The sequence below is a fragment of the Dreissena polymorpha genome, chromosome 1 (genome assembly GCF_020536995.1).
Source record: "Dreissena polymorpha isolate Duluth1 chromosome 1, UMN_Dpol_1.0, whole genome shotgun sequence".
Classification (NCBI taxonomy): Eukaryota; Metazoa; Mollusca; class Bivalvia; order Myida; family Dreissenidae; genus Dreissena; species Dreissena polymorpha.
The window spans coordinates 25,056,443-25,070,271 of NC_068355.1; the positions used below are offsets into that span (position 1 = coordinate 25,056,443).

At 34.9% G+C, this 13,829-nt stretch overlaps 1 long non-coding RNA gene across 2 annotated transcripts in view; it reads left to right on the forward strand.

Moving 5' to 3' along the window:
• Positions 1–13,829, forward strand: part of LOC127874572 (uncharacterized) — a 30,788-nt gene that overhangs the window by 6,068 nt on the left and 10,891 nt on the right. For both annotated transcript variants that reach the window (XR_008046997.1, XR_008046998.1), the window contains exons 4-6: positions 7,809–8,673; positions 10,734–10,953; positions 11,416–11,532. This is a non-coding gene — a long non-coding RNA (uncharacterized LOC127874572). The remainder of the gene's footprint in view (positions 1–7,808; positions 8,674–10,733; positions 10,954–11,415; positions 11,533–13,829) is intronic.

A 13,829-nucleotide genomic window follows, 5' to 3' on the forward strand; every position in this document is an offset into this window, starting at 1 on the left:
AATTTACAATGCAATATTTGCCAAAACAAGTGTTTGATAGATTGCAACAATGAGTCACTTTCCTTATAAAGTCCTATATGTTGAAACTTAGTACAATTAAAATACAAATCAAAAATTCTAAATTTATAAGTATTTGTGTTCACGTATAACTGATTATGATCTAATATGATTTTTATTTAAATTAGAAACCGGATGTTTGCAAAGACAAAATCACTATACTGCTGTCATATCTTTATGCACACACTTTCAACGCCAGTGACTAAACTTTACATCAAAGGTCTGTCTTACAAAAACAATGGCATAAAATGTAGACATCAACTAGTATCGATTCAATATCACGTACATATAATAGATTTAACCATAATAGGCTATAATTACTAGTATAATGGCCCCTGGTAGCAAGACAGAGTATCATATACTTAATTCACGATAGACTTTCATCTGTTTTTGCATTTCTGTCTAATCCATAGGTAATACGTGTTTGATCAAGTACTCATATACTTACAGTATTGTGTCTTATGACGTGTTGTATTGTCTATTGCAAGTTGTTTAGTCTCGCGTAATAAGTTGTGCACATTCAAATGTGTACAGTCTCATATTTTAAGTTGTTTAGTGTCATGTTAAAAGTTGAATTGTTTTACAGTTAAAGTTGGCGAGTATCACATTTAAAATTATGTAGTCTTACATTTTTAGTTGTTAATTCTCTCATTTAAAGTTGTAAAGTTTCACAATTAAAGTTGGTTTAGTCAAAACTATTAAGGGGGAAAGGATGTGGTGGACAAGAATAACCTGAATACGCAGAAGGTAACATAGACCCTTTGTAAGACCTTTTCTTTGTCATTTTGGGGAAAAATGCCATTGTGGTTTTGGAATATTTTCCTGTGAAAAGTCAATTGATTTGGAAAAAACTAATTTAATATCATTCTTTCTAATATATCAAATTATACGAATAAAATCATTTAATGATAGTTATATACTTAGTTAGATCTAATATGATGAAGTATGATTGAGATATAATAATTATAATGCATAAAACCGGGAACATCACGTCAGGCGATTTACGCCTGTTAAGTGGAAAAAAACGCCCTGATTGGACGTTTTTATCACATCTTTACACAGTAACAGATATGCCAAAATTTGACAACAAATGGTGAATGTTTGCGTTTCTTGGAAATTTTGAGCACTTTTATCTTAAATATTTATCAGAATGTCCTTTTTATAATGGAATATACCGGATTATAGGGTAATGAGTAGCAACGGTAAAAGTAGCAAGTTGGCAGTAATAGATAAAAAGTATGGTTTCATACGGATGTATTAAGGAATCAATCGTGGCACGATTATGCATATCTATGCGGGAAAGGTTTAAAACATTTTTTGTTAAATCTCGTCCCCCCCCCCCCCAATGGCCCCGGGGCGTCTGAAAAAATTCCTGTTGAAAGCACTGTAATTATAATAAGGCACTTATTTAAAAACAAATAAAATGCTTCGGTTATGGGTCTGTTTTACAGACCCATAAATACACCAGGAACGCGCAGTCTTGTGTATTTCCTGTTTATTAAGAATGCAAAAAGATGAGGTGGTAAAGAACAGAATGAATTTACATAAGGTAAAATATCCTCTTAACCCTTTCCTTGACAGGTACGCGTTTCTACGACCTTATCGATTCCCTGTCAAATACGCTTATCTACGCCTGTATTGATTCCCTGTTATCTACGCATTTCTACTACCCAATCTATTACCTGATATATACGCGTTTTTACGCGTCACGATTTAATTTGCTATTTAAATGCTTAAAATGACGTTTTAAGTGTAACAGAAATGCATATACACCTGCGTTCATCATTTTTCTAAACTGTCGAGTAAACATCCGGTAATGTTGCTATTTAAAGTTATGATGCAATTGGCGACCAATCAAGACGAGGGTTTACCATTTGACATGCGTAAATCACGTTCCGGGATGTGCGCGCTTCAGGCATTTCGTAATGTCCTAAAATAACTGCTATTCTCGAACCATATTTAATTTGGACATTTTCCGAAAACGTATTAATAACTCGTTAAAAATGTCGCAAAAATAAATACGTCCCATAGGGATATAATATCATTTGGGTGTAAATTGATTTCATTCTTATTGTTGTTTGATTCCATTATATCGTAAATGTTTGTTTCCGAGATCATATACGACTATTACATCGATATGTTAAATGGCATTTACACTAAAATGTTTTTACAAACGACACGTGCTTATCTAAAGTTTGTGTTTCGTAATACACAGGATATTGGATTATCTGTGCTTGATTGGGCAATAAAACAAAGACGCAGTCGGCGGTCTTCAATATGCCTTTGAACTGACCAATAATAATTAATAGCGCACATGCTAATCTAACATTTAGGGATTAGAAACACGGGTTCTAGACACTTTGAATAAACATGTTTACCGGACGCAGCAGTAGTCTTCAGATGACATTGGCGCGCGTGCCATGTTACCTCGGCGTTTTGTAATTTGGTACACAAATACACAGGTTTGTTGGCGACTTCTGGGTTATAAAGTTATATGTCGGCGATCAGATAAACTGGAGTATTTGATAATAAACTTGGAATTTTGCAAATAAATACACAAATTGAAGACTTATTGAAGACGCCGACATTGCCTGATTTTGATCGGTAATAAAATGCAAATTAATTATATGAGTATTCATGGCACATTATGCAACATCCAATTAAATTGTTACCGGTATCTATAAATGTTTATAAATCATTAGGTGAATTAATGTAATAGAAATACCAAGTATCATACGAATTTTATAAGAAATAATACAATTTATTTTGAAAATGCATGAAGTTGTTTGAGAAACTCTGTGTTTTTCTATAGTTATTTACAAGAATTTACATGCATTTTGAGGCTTGCAGAATGAATTTATAAAATAAAAAAATCTTCAAGAAAGAAGAATTGTAGTTTGGAAAGTAAGAAAACAAAATTAATATTCCAAAAGATAATTATTTGTATTTGATTCAACACATCAACTTCGCAAAGTTTCTATATGAGCTGGAAAGAGATTTGCATTTAAATGCAGTAAAACACACAACGGTCAACTTTGCATGACTATAACTGACCAATAAATTAAGGTATAAACATACAGTTTACACCACAGGAAAGGAAATTTTATTAGCTTAAACTTTCATATTGTGTATTTTTCAATTATATTTCAATTTTTATGAGAATATCAGGTTTAAAAGCAATGAGGGTCATAAAACAGCGTTTTTCCAATAATGCCTGTAAAGATGGGGTACTGATATTGATAAGATGGCTATCAGCCACTGGTCAGCAGGCAGCTAGGTCTTGTGGTAACTGGAGAGGCTTATATTGGCTAAATGGCTGTCAAGGAAAGGGTTAAATTGTTTGTATATTGCAAAATCATTGATATTCCTCCTCATGAACTGTTGGTGATTACAATAGTATTTCATGGACATATAATAAGTTAATGTGTGGATTACTGAGTTTGGAAAAATAAATGAGAAATTTGTGTCAGTTCATTTCCCATGTGTTTATGATAAATTTGTGGATTGGTAAAACCTTAAAATCAACAAAAAATAGCCTCAAACGAATAATTAACCGAGACTTACCTTCGTAGATGGGAAGGTGAAGGTTGATTGTAATTTCATCTACTGCAAACCCCTTAAGAGCTCTATACGAGAGATGACGCAGCTTCCGCAGCCAAGAATATCAGGCTTTAGAGTTAGCAAAGTATTCATTAAGGAATACTTTGTTTAACAAATTTGTAGAAAAGATGGAATGGGTGGGATTGGGTAGGGCGTGTTGAGCTCTTAAGGGGTTTGCAGTAGATGAAATGACAATCAATCTTCACCTTCCCATCTACGAAGGTAAGTCTCGATTAATTATTCAATTTCATCTCCTGTATAACCCCTTAATGAGCCCCACACGAGATTTTAGAGAATTTCTGCAAATTTGTGCAGGAATAAAGAGATAAACAAGAATTCATGATAGAATATGTACACTTTTTATTTTCCACATAAAATAGCTGATTGAAAAACCATAGAATGTTGATTTTCATTGTGAACTTTTTTTGAATAATATTTAGCAAATGTTTTTGCATTTGACCAGCCGCCCGTGTCTAAGATAGTTTGCAATGAAACACCTAAATGATTAGCTTTTGATGTTGAAGCTTCCCTTGTACTGTGAGGTTTAAATGTGTTCCCGAGACCAGCAGCTTTTAACACTGATTTTACCCATCTACTTATTGTTGCCGGTGATGCTGCTTTATATGGTTTGACAGTTGTAATCATTAAGTAATTAGGAGATTAAATAATGGTTTTACAGTGTTACCTCTGTATTCAAAATGCTAAATATGAAGTGGACAAAAATATGATTTCATAGAAATTAAAATTGGGTCTTTTCTTTTATGTATCGTGTTTACAGCACGACTTCATTTACTTGAGGATCAATAAATCAAAACATTCTTCAGCTTGTGCTTTCCAACTTACCAATACAGAAACCTCAGTAACACAACACCACAAGAATTTCTGTCATCCCCATGCAGGCCTTGAGTTTGTATAACGTTGTGAGATATTTAGTAAAGCTTTGAATGCCTTGATCGTATAGAGCCTGTTTGCAGGAGGTGTTAAGTTCTTGATGTGTAAACTGTGTTATTGTTTTTTTGTCAAATATTGTGGCCAAAATCGGCCCCATACCAAATGCTGGAACTATGTTTTTTTCCCAAACAACTTCCTAAAATTCCCAATTGAAGGTAAAGTAAAAGAAATTAATCACAATACCAAGTTTATCTCTCTACCCAACTCTAATAATTTGACCTTATTAAATGCAATATTGAAAACGCTTATTCTCAATTGTATAGTATTTGTAAGCAAAAAACCAACAACACAATGTCCCAATTTGTGGTCAAAACACCAAGAATTTTCGCTATTAGAAGGACTCAGGCCTCATTCCACAAACTTAAGTTAAGTCTGCTTACAGTCTGTTGTTGAGTGTTTTTCAAGAAACATATGTGCCTCCCTCTGGGATAATGGGACTAAATGCATGTGTGTAAAGTGTGGTCCCAGATTAGCCTGTGTAGTCTGTACAGGGACTAAATGCATGTGTGTTAAGTGTGGTCCCAGATTAGCCTGTGTAGTCTGTACAGTGACTAAATGCATGTGTGTAAAGTGTGGTCCCAGATTAGCCTGTGTAGTCTGTACAGGGACTAAATGCATGTGTGTAAAGTGTGGTCCCAGATTAGCCTGTGTAGTCTGCACAGGGACTAAATGCATGTGCTTAAAGTGTGGTCCCAGATTAGCCTGTGTAGTCTGTACAGTGACTAAATGCATGTGTGTAAAGTGTGGTCCCAGATTAGCCTGTGTAGTCTGCACAGGAAAATCATGGATGACACTTTCCGCATTTATGCAAAATTTTGTATATAGGAAGTCTCTTCTTAAAGAAAATGTCAGTCTAGCGGAAAGTGTTGTCCCTGATAAGCCTGTGTGGCTGTATAGGCTAGTGCACTTAGTGCACAATTTATTAAGCCCTGTTTTCTCAGAATGAGGCTCAAAGTAAGTCCCCCTACAGTCTGTTACAGAGTTGTACAAGATGATACCAAGTGAGCCTTGTTATGGGAAAAGGGTGCTTAATGCATGTTATGTACCATCCACAGATTAGCCTGTGCAGTGCGCACTCTGAATTATCAGGGATAATGCTTTCCCCTTTTGAGGAAATTTTAGTTTTAAGGGAATTTCTTCCAAACAAAAATCAAGTCTTGGTGGATATTGTCGTCTCAGGTTATAGCCTGTGAGGACTGCGCAGGCAAATGTGGGAGGACATTATATAAATTCATTAAGCCCAGTTGTCCCAGAATAAGACTCAAGTTAAGTCTGATTTTAAATTAAAAACAAATAAAATAAATCTCATCAAACACATTTCTAGAAAACATGTTGATTTTGAACTGTTAATTCATTTTTAATTGTGGGACATTAATTAATGTTGATTTTGTGGGCTTACTGATCCATGAAATTAGCTCAAACACATAACAAAATCACCCAGGGCAAATTCCTTTTTTCGAAAATACAAAATCCACGAATTTAAGTGTCCACGAAAAAAATATTATTTTTTTTAAACCTTTAAGTGTCATGCCAACGAGTATAAATATTTTTCCAGGATCAGGCGTGTAACACTCCAGTCTCCAGCTTGAATTGGAGACTAATATTTCGCTCTGTTTTATCATTCAGGGCCTGTTTTGAAGAGGTATACAATATATGTCACATTTATCATGACTGGCAGATTACCCCTATTGATTTTCAGGTCACTAGGTCAAAGGTCAAGGTGATAATAATTCAAAATTGTAAAATGGTTTCTGGATGATAACTTAATAATGCTTACGCCTAGGATCATGAAACTTCATTTTTCAAAGAGCATGATTCAGGGCTATTTTTCCTTCTTAGGGATTTGAGAATTTCGTGACTGAAAGTTTCACAACTAAAACAAGTTTGTGACTAAAATTTTGGCAATTTTAAGGAGTTTGCTCCTCATTTGTTCACAACTTTAACAAATTTAAAATGAGTGGGATGAAACGCTTCACAAAGATGAGACAAACCAAGCCCTGTTACATGTATATGATTTGTGTTTGAGGGTGTGTGGGTAATATTTTTACTGAAACTTTTATTTTCCCTAAACATATGAAACAAAGTTAATGTTTTCAATTTTATACTTAGAAAAAAATCATGTCTTGGTATTGGTTACTGTAAAAATTTGGATTTGTGGGCGTCATCAAAGTAAGAGCAAAGTAGTGTTATCAGCTAGAAGTAATTAAGGGCAAGTGGCCTGTAACATAATTTTACTCCCAGGTGTATGTGAATACTGAACAGATTGTCTTTCCTTCTTTATAAAGTACACCATAATAGGCGCTTCCTTATATGCTAGTGGAATAATGAAATGAGCACTGAAACTGAACATTTAATTTGTTGGATATTGATTTACTTTGGATATGTTTTCTATTGTGAATTTAAACAGATTTTAAAAAGCTAAGACATTTCAAGGCATGGTAAAAATTGTATGTGTCTTTTTGCAACTTTTGGAAGACATTTTTATTTAGTTTTTGCCTCCCACTTATTGAAACATATATTAAAGTAAAACATATATGAATGCTTTGTAAAAGTAAAGTGATTAAAAGAATGGGTGCACTCAAACAATATTAAATTTTTAACAATATAATTTTCCATTCCTTGGTCTTGTTATGCTGGAAAAAATGGCTAAAAAGATAAATAAGATAAATAAGCCTTGCTGTGGAAAATGGGGCTTTTTGCATGTGCTTAAATTGTTGTCCCAGATAAGCCTGTGCATTCTGCATTCTGCACATGCTAATAAGGGACAACACTTTCCTCTTCAAAGGTATTTTTTGGTTGAAAAGAAGAATCATCTTTATGAAAATTCAGTCTGGTCAGAAAGTTTTTTGCCTGATTAGCTTATGTGGACATGCTAATCTGGGACGACACTTCCTTATATTGATGAGCTGCATATTGAATTATGAAATTATATCTCTGAAATTTAACAAAAACTATAATTATGAATTTACAGGTTAGTATAGCAATAGCCAAAACTTTTAATGTTTCAATACGAAATGGTTTAATTGTATATATGTTCATGCTATCCAGGACAAGGAACCAATGAAATACCAGATAAGACATTCATGAGAATGAATTTTTGCTGTTGAAAACCTTCACATCTTATCAAGAGGCATAGTTTGTTGTAGATTGTAAAATAAACATTTGTTACATGTTCATAAAACCCACTGTGCTGTTTTCAGGAGAGCACCAGCATTGGTATTGAGCTGGCCCAGCAACAGTACCAGTCCAGCATGCAGGAGATCCAGGCAAGGACGACCCTTCCCCTCCCCTGGCCACTAACTCCTCACTTTTGACCTGCAGCCTCAAAGGATCTGCATCGTTTAACAATTCTGTTCTGCAGGAAATTCTCAGCACGTCAAGTTTTCACGGGCTGTTCTCAACAACCGCAATGTCCTGGTCAAGTTTTCCACACTCAAGCCTGAGTAGTTTTGTTAAATATAAGCAGTAGAAATGGTAAAACTAACAGCCAGTGTGCTCGCTCTGGGACATCACAAAGAATATCACAGAATACAAAGTTGAATAACTTGTTCCATTCATTATGGGACCAACAGAAATTTAGCAAGAAACAGGGCAAACAATCAAGGAACAATTGAAGCGATTAATTTAGAAGTGTAGGCTTTCCAAAGTAGATACTTCTGCTGTTGATAGTTATGACAGTAATAGCGTTACGGACGCCTCGGTTTGTCCTCTCAGGCGTGTAAACTGTCCATAAAGAACACACTTCTGACGCTTTTGCTGACAAAGAAAGGCAGAAATGACTTGGCTGTGAACACCCAGAGCACAATACATCCTTGGGGCATGCCTCAGACGCAAATTCCGCCAAAGATTATAAACAAGGCGCAAAATGTGAACATGTCTAGCTTTGTTACGAGCACTTCCCACTCTGAGCCCATAGGCCTCGTATTGAATCGAGGCTAGAGAAGGCATTGACAAATGACAGCAGTTGTGTTGTGTGGTCCAGTAGGCCCTTCGACTCTCAACCCGACGTTAATCAGAACTCAAACTCAGCCCTTAGCAATATCAGCTCAGCTCCTTCAGCCTCAGGTGAGACCTTACAGTGTTATTTATTTTGTCAAAATTGGAGCCAAAATTCAGTCCCACTCCTAGACTCAAAAAGTCTCTATTTTCCCTTAATTACTAGCTAAAATTTTCAATTCAAGGTTTGCCCCCAAAAAATGTTTTAATAGGTTGCATCATTGAGTTCTTTTCCTTATTCAGCTCTATAACTTGAACCTTAATGCAATTAATATCCACTTATTCTCAATGTTTATTTTTTTTAGCAAAAAAAACAACAACCATTTTCCCAATTTAATTCAAAACAGCATGATTTTTTCCGAATTGTCCCAATCCAAAAATGTTTAAAATAAACTCTCTGCGTAGAGCTGGCCCTTAGTTCTTGCACATTTTAGAGTCTTTGATAAGAATAACTTGTTTAATTTGCTTATTTCACTAAGTTTCATTACTATTTTGAAGTTGGAGTTACATAAATTATTTATTTCACATATAATTGGATATGATTATTGTTCAAATTAGAGCCCGGATGTTTTCAAAACAATAGCACTATATTGCTTTCATATCCTTATGCACACAATTTCAACACCAGTTGCTAGAAGTATCAATTCAAAATCACCTACAGTGAATAATTTTAACCAGAATAGGCAATAATTACTACTTAAATTATTACAACCCCTGGTTGCAAGATAGAGTGTCATAGAGTGAATTCAATATAGACCTTCATCTGTATTTCTGTCTGATCCATAGGCGCTCGATGTCAATGACAATGTTTTATTTTAAATTTATTTATTTATTTATTTATTTTTTAGTTACCCGTTGTTTATTATAATGCATACACATACTAAATTAATAAAAAATCTTCCGACAAAACGTTTTTAAAACAAAGATAGTTCGACTATGTATGTACAGTTATTGACAAGGTAAATCACTCCCCATTTTCTAAAGCAACGGAAGTGCGTCATTATGCATAATTAAATCGCTGTCATCCCGCTTGCTCATTGAAATGCGCGCGCAGGCCGGGAACCTCGCTCTTTATACACAATTACAGCCACTAAACACTATGGGCGCCAGATTTGATTTTTGACGTGCTGATTTTTTTTCTGGAAATCACCATGGCAGACGAAATCAAGTTAAACAATTGGTAAGGAATGATTCATGTGTATGCAATTTACAATATCGTTTGTTGATTGCCCCATTAATTGAGTGAAACAGTAGTTACAATGATTTATCACATCGTCTTTGGATGTTGCTGTTGAAACTGAAAGTAGATAGAGAAAGAGCGAGGTTCCCGGCCTAAGCGCGCATTTCAATAAGCGAGCGGGGTGACAGCGATTTAATTATTAATGACGCACTTCCGTTGCTTTAGAAAATGGCGGGTGATTTTCCTTGTCAATATCAATGTACATAGTAGAACTATCTTTTTTTTAAGAAGACGTTTTGTCAGAAGATTTTTATTAATTTAGTATGTGTATGCATTATAATAAACAATGGGTAACTAAAAAACAAATAAATAAATAAAACATTGTCATTGACATCGAGCGCCTATGGTCTGATCCATAGATAAAACGTGTGTGATCAAGTACTCGTACACTTACAGTATTCAACTCACGTCTATTTTTTCTTATTATATGTCATACAGTTGTATTAATTGTCTCACATTTAAAGTTGTTTAGTCTCACATATATGTCATAAACTGTCACATTTAAAGGTGTGCAGTCTCACACTTTAAGCTGTACAGTGTCACATTTAAAGCTGTATTGTCTCACATTTTCAGTTGCTGAGTATCACATTTAAAATTATGTAGTCTTACATTTAAAGTTGTTTATTATCACATTTAAAGTTGTATATCGCATAATTAAAGGTGTACAGTCTCACATTCTAAATTGCTCAAGTAAGGCCTGTTTTTGATTTAAAAAAATAAGTATTACACCTTGCTACAAACTGTACTTTACCATGTATTCCTTGAGGTTTAAAACCCCTAACTTTCAATTTCAAGATGATACGCGTTAAACATTGATACAACGCTATTCTGAGTTGTTATTGGTGAACAATCAATTGCAATATCCTAAATATCAATTAATTGTTGTCAGGATTTGATGCAATCCTTGATTGGTACCCAGCTTAACAACAGGCTCTTTGGTCAGCTGGTCCCAGACGCCCAGAGACACTTCCTGTGCATCGGGGGTAGTTGGCTCTTGGCGCAGGACCTCGGGGCAAATGCTCAATGAATCCTTCCTGCAGGGTGCAGCCAGTCTAAACCTGGGGTTTCAAACTTCCCTGCCTAAGGGCCGAGATTATATCATCCACAAGGTATATTTGGGCTGTAATTTACCGTGTATAATGTGCAGGTGTGTACTCCTAATTTCACGTGTTGATTAAACTCCATGCTACATGTACTAACTTAAAAAATTTAAATAACATTACTATGCACTCGTAAATATGCATAATAGCTGCCAATAGCCTTGATATCTTTGCAGTATATAGGGATTTTTAAGTCACTACGTTATGAAATGGTGCAGGGGGGGGTGTAAAGATTTGTCATCGTCTTTAATTACCAGTAACCTCCATCCTTCATTTCCTCCTCCTTATAACCGTTCCACTTTTTTTGCTTTTGCACATAACTTAATTAGCTCCAGAGGGATGAACAATGTTTGTATAAAGAGTACATTATATAGAAGGCAATATTTGAGCATTTATTTAATCAAACCAACTTCATTGACTTTCAATATAGCAGATGCCATTTGAGAATTCATTGAATTATTTGGTTTACAGGCACACATTTCTGGGAGGCGCTAAGACCATTTTATCTGTTCACAGAGTCTTATACTCACAAGTTCAGGCCCAGAGAGAAATATCCCCAACTACAACTTTGCCCCTACATCACAATAGGTAAGTGGCCTTGCCATTGCAAAAGGAGTCACTGTGGCAAAGCTTTCAAGAGACCCACTCTTAATAGCCTATGACTTTAGATGCAATCACAGAGCTCCAGATAAGGTTTTGTGAAATTCTTAAATTACTACTAGATTTTCAAAAAGAATTCTTAACTCTGAAATTTAATTCCTAACGTTACTACTAAGTTTTGGAAAATAATTCTTATTTTTTATAAATGACCTAAAAATAAATAATAATGGTTATTTTCATGCAAAAAAATCAAAATAAACATACTAGCAACTTTATTTATACAAGTTCAACAGTGTTTTTTCAGTATTATACAATTTTATTTTTCAAATACCTTCATTTGCCCAAACTGTGCTTAGATTGCATGACTTAGATGATTTTTTACATATTTCACAATTAAAACGGGTCTCCCCTTCAATCTTTCAACGATTAGCCACGGGACTGGTCCCTTCCACTCGTTCAATGTTTTCTGAGTGTTTAAGTTTGGACCCGTCGTGTCGCGTTTTTGTTTAGCTTTTCCGACTGTGTCGGAAACTGAACATACAACATCGTATAAGATCATTTCTATAATGTCTTTCTAAACATTTAACTTCGGCTCACTTTGCGTACAATATGTTAAAAGCGTGTTTTTGACGCTTTGCAGTTTTTTAGGACGCTCTCTGGGCGCCGCCATTGTTTTTTGACAGATAGACGGTATAAGCTGCTTTTATTGGAAAAAATGCGCTTTGTTTAACAAACCCGATAACCATTCTATATATGCTCCGCAAAGATCTTTAATACGCAAAAAGAACTCAATAAAAATCGATACGAACCGATGTAAAAATAATATTCGTAACTTGATTATGTATTTCTTTATGGTACGACAAGATTTTAAAATAAATACGTAACGGACTTTAAAATAATTCGTAATTACGAAAATACGACCCTTATCTGGAGTTCTGAATCATACTTTAATAAATAGGTTAAACCAAATGCCAACTGTGGTTTCTGCTCTTCCATTAATTGACAAGTTAATCATATTTCAGTTTAAAAGTTCAGCGACAAACTTTTGTATACATGTAGTATATAGAAAAGTGAAGAAAATGCGAAAGTGTCAAGCTTAACCCTCAAATTTGCATTTTAAATTGAACATCTAGAAATATATTAAAACTAAAAACAACAACAACACACCAGCCATTTATCAGCAGGTACCAACATATCTGGCTCTTAAACTATTTTCAAAAACAGGTTCTACATCAATTGTAATTATGGTTCTAAAACTACCATTGATACAAAAGTGGGGCCAGTGATGTTTGTAGCTTTGCATAGCATGATTTTTTTCTTTATTATTTATTGTATATCAGTTTATCAACTTTAATGACCAATTATAACCTATAAATTATGTGATTATAATTATACCCCACAAAGGAAGTTTAGGGGGTATAAAGGATTGAGCTTGTCTGCTGGTCAGTCTGTTGGTCGGTCCGTATTCAGTGTCCGCTCTCTAATTCAAGTGGTTTTCATCCGATCATCACCAAACTTGGTCAGATGTTGTATTTAGACAATGTCTAGTTCAAGTTTGAATATGTATCATGCCGGGTCAAAAACAAGGTCACGGGGTCACTGAGTGCGTTTAAACATTGAGCATGGTGTCCGCTCTCTAATTCAAGTAGTTTTTATCCGAGCTTCACCAAACTTGGTCAGAAGTTGTATCTAAATGATGTCTAGGCCAAGTTTGCACATAGGCCATGCCGGGTCAAAAACTTGGTCACGGGGTCACTAAGTGCGTTTTAAACATTTAGCATGGTGTCTGCTATTTTTTGTGAAGAAAACATGCAAAATATTCTGTGTCAATTCAATGCCGCATGTGGGGGTCACTTCTTTGGCAAAGCTCTAGTTTTAATAGTTAACAAAAGCCCATGATAGTTAAGTGGTGTAAGTCGCGTTTTATTGAGTGTATCAGGAATTTCCCATATGGCTTATAATTGACCCAAAAAGACTCAAAAGTGATATGTGATGCAACACATTTACAGATCTGCTTTAGCTGACTTGAGCACACGATTCTAAAAGCAATTGTGATCATACTATGTTATGCTTGTTACTAAGCTAGAAGCCTGATTTTTGATTAAAATATTTATTAAACTTGGTCTGATTGGTCCTAGACAATATCTTGGCAATTTTACATCTGGGTCACATGACTCCTTCAACAAGCCTTGTTGTTTCAAGGTCACATATATTTAAATCATATGAAATCACTGTTACATGTAACACTTCAGAGGCCACATGTGTGGCTCAATATTGATGAAACT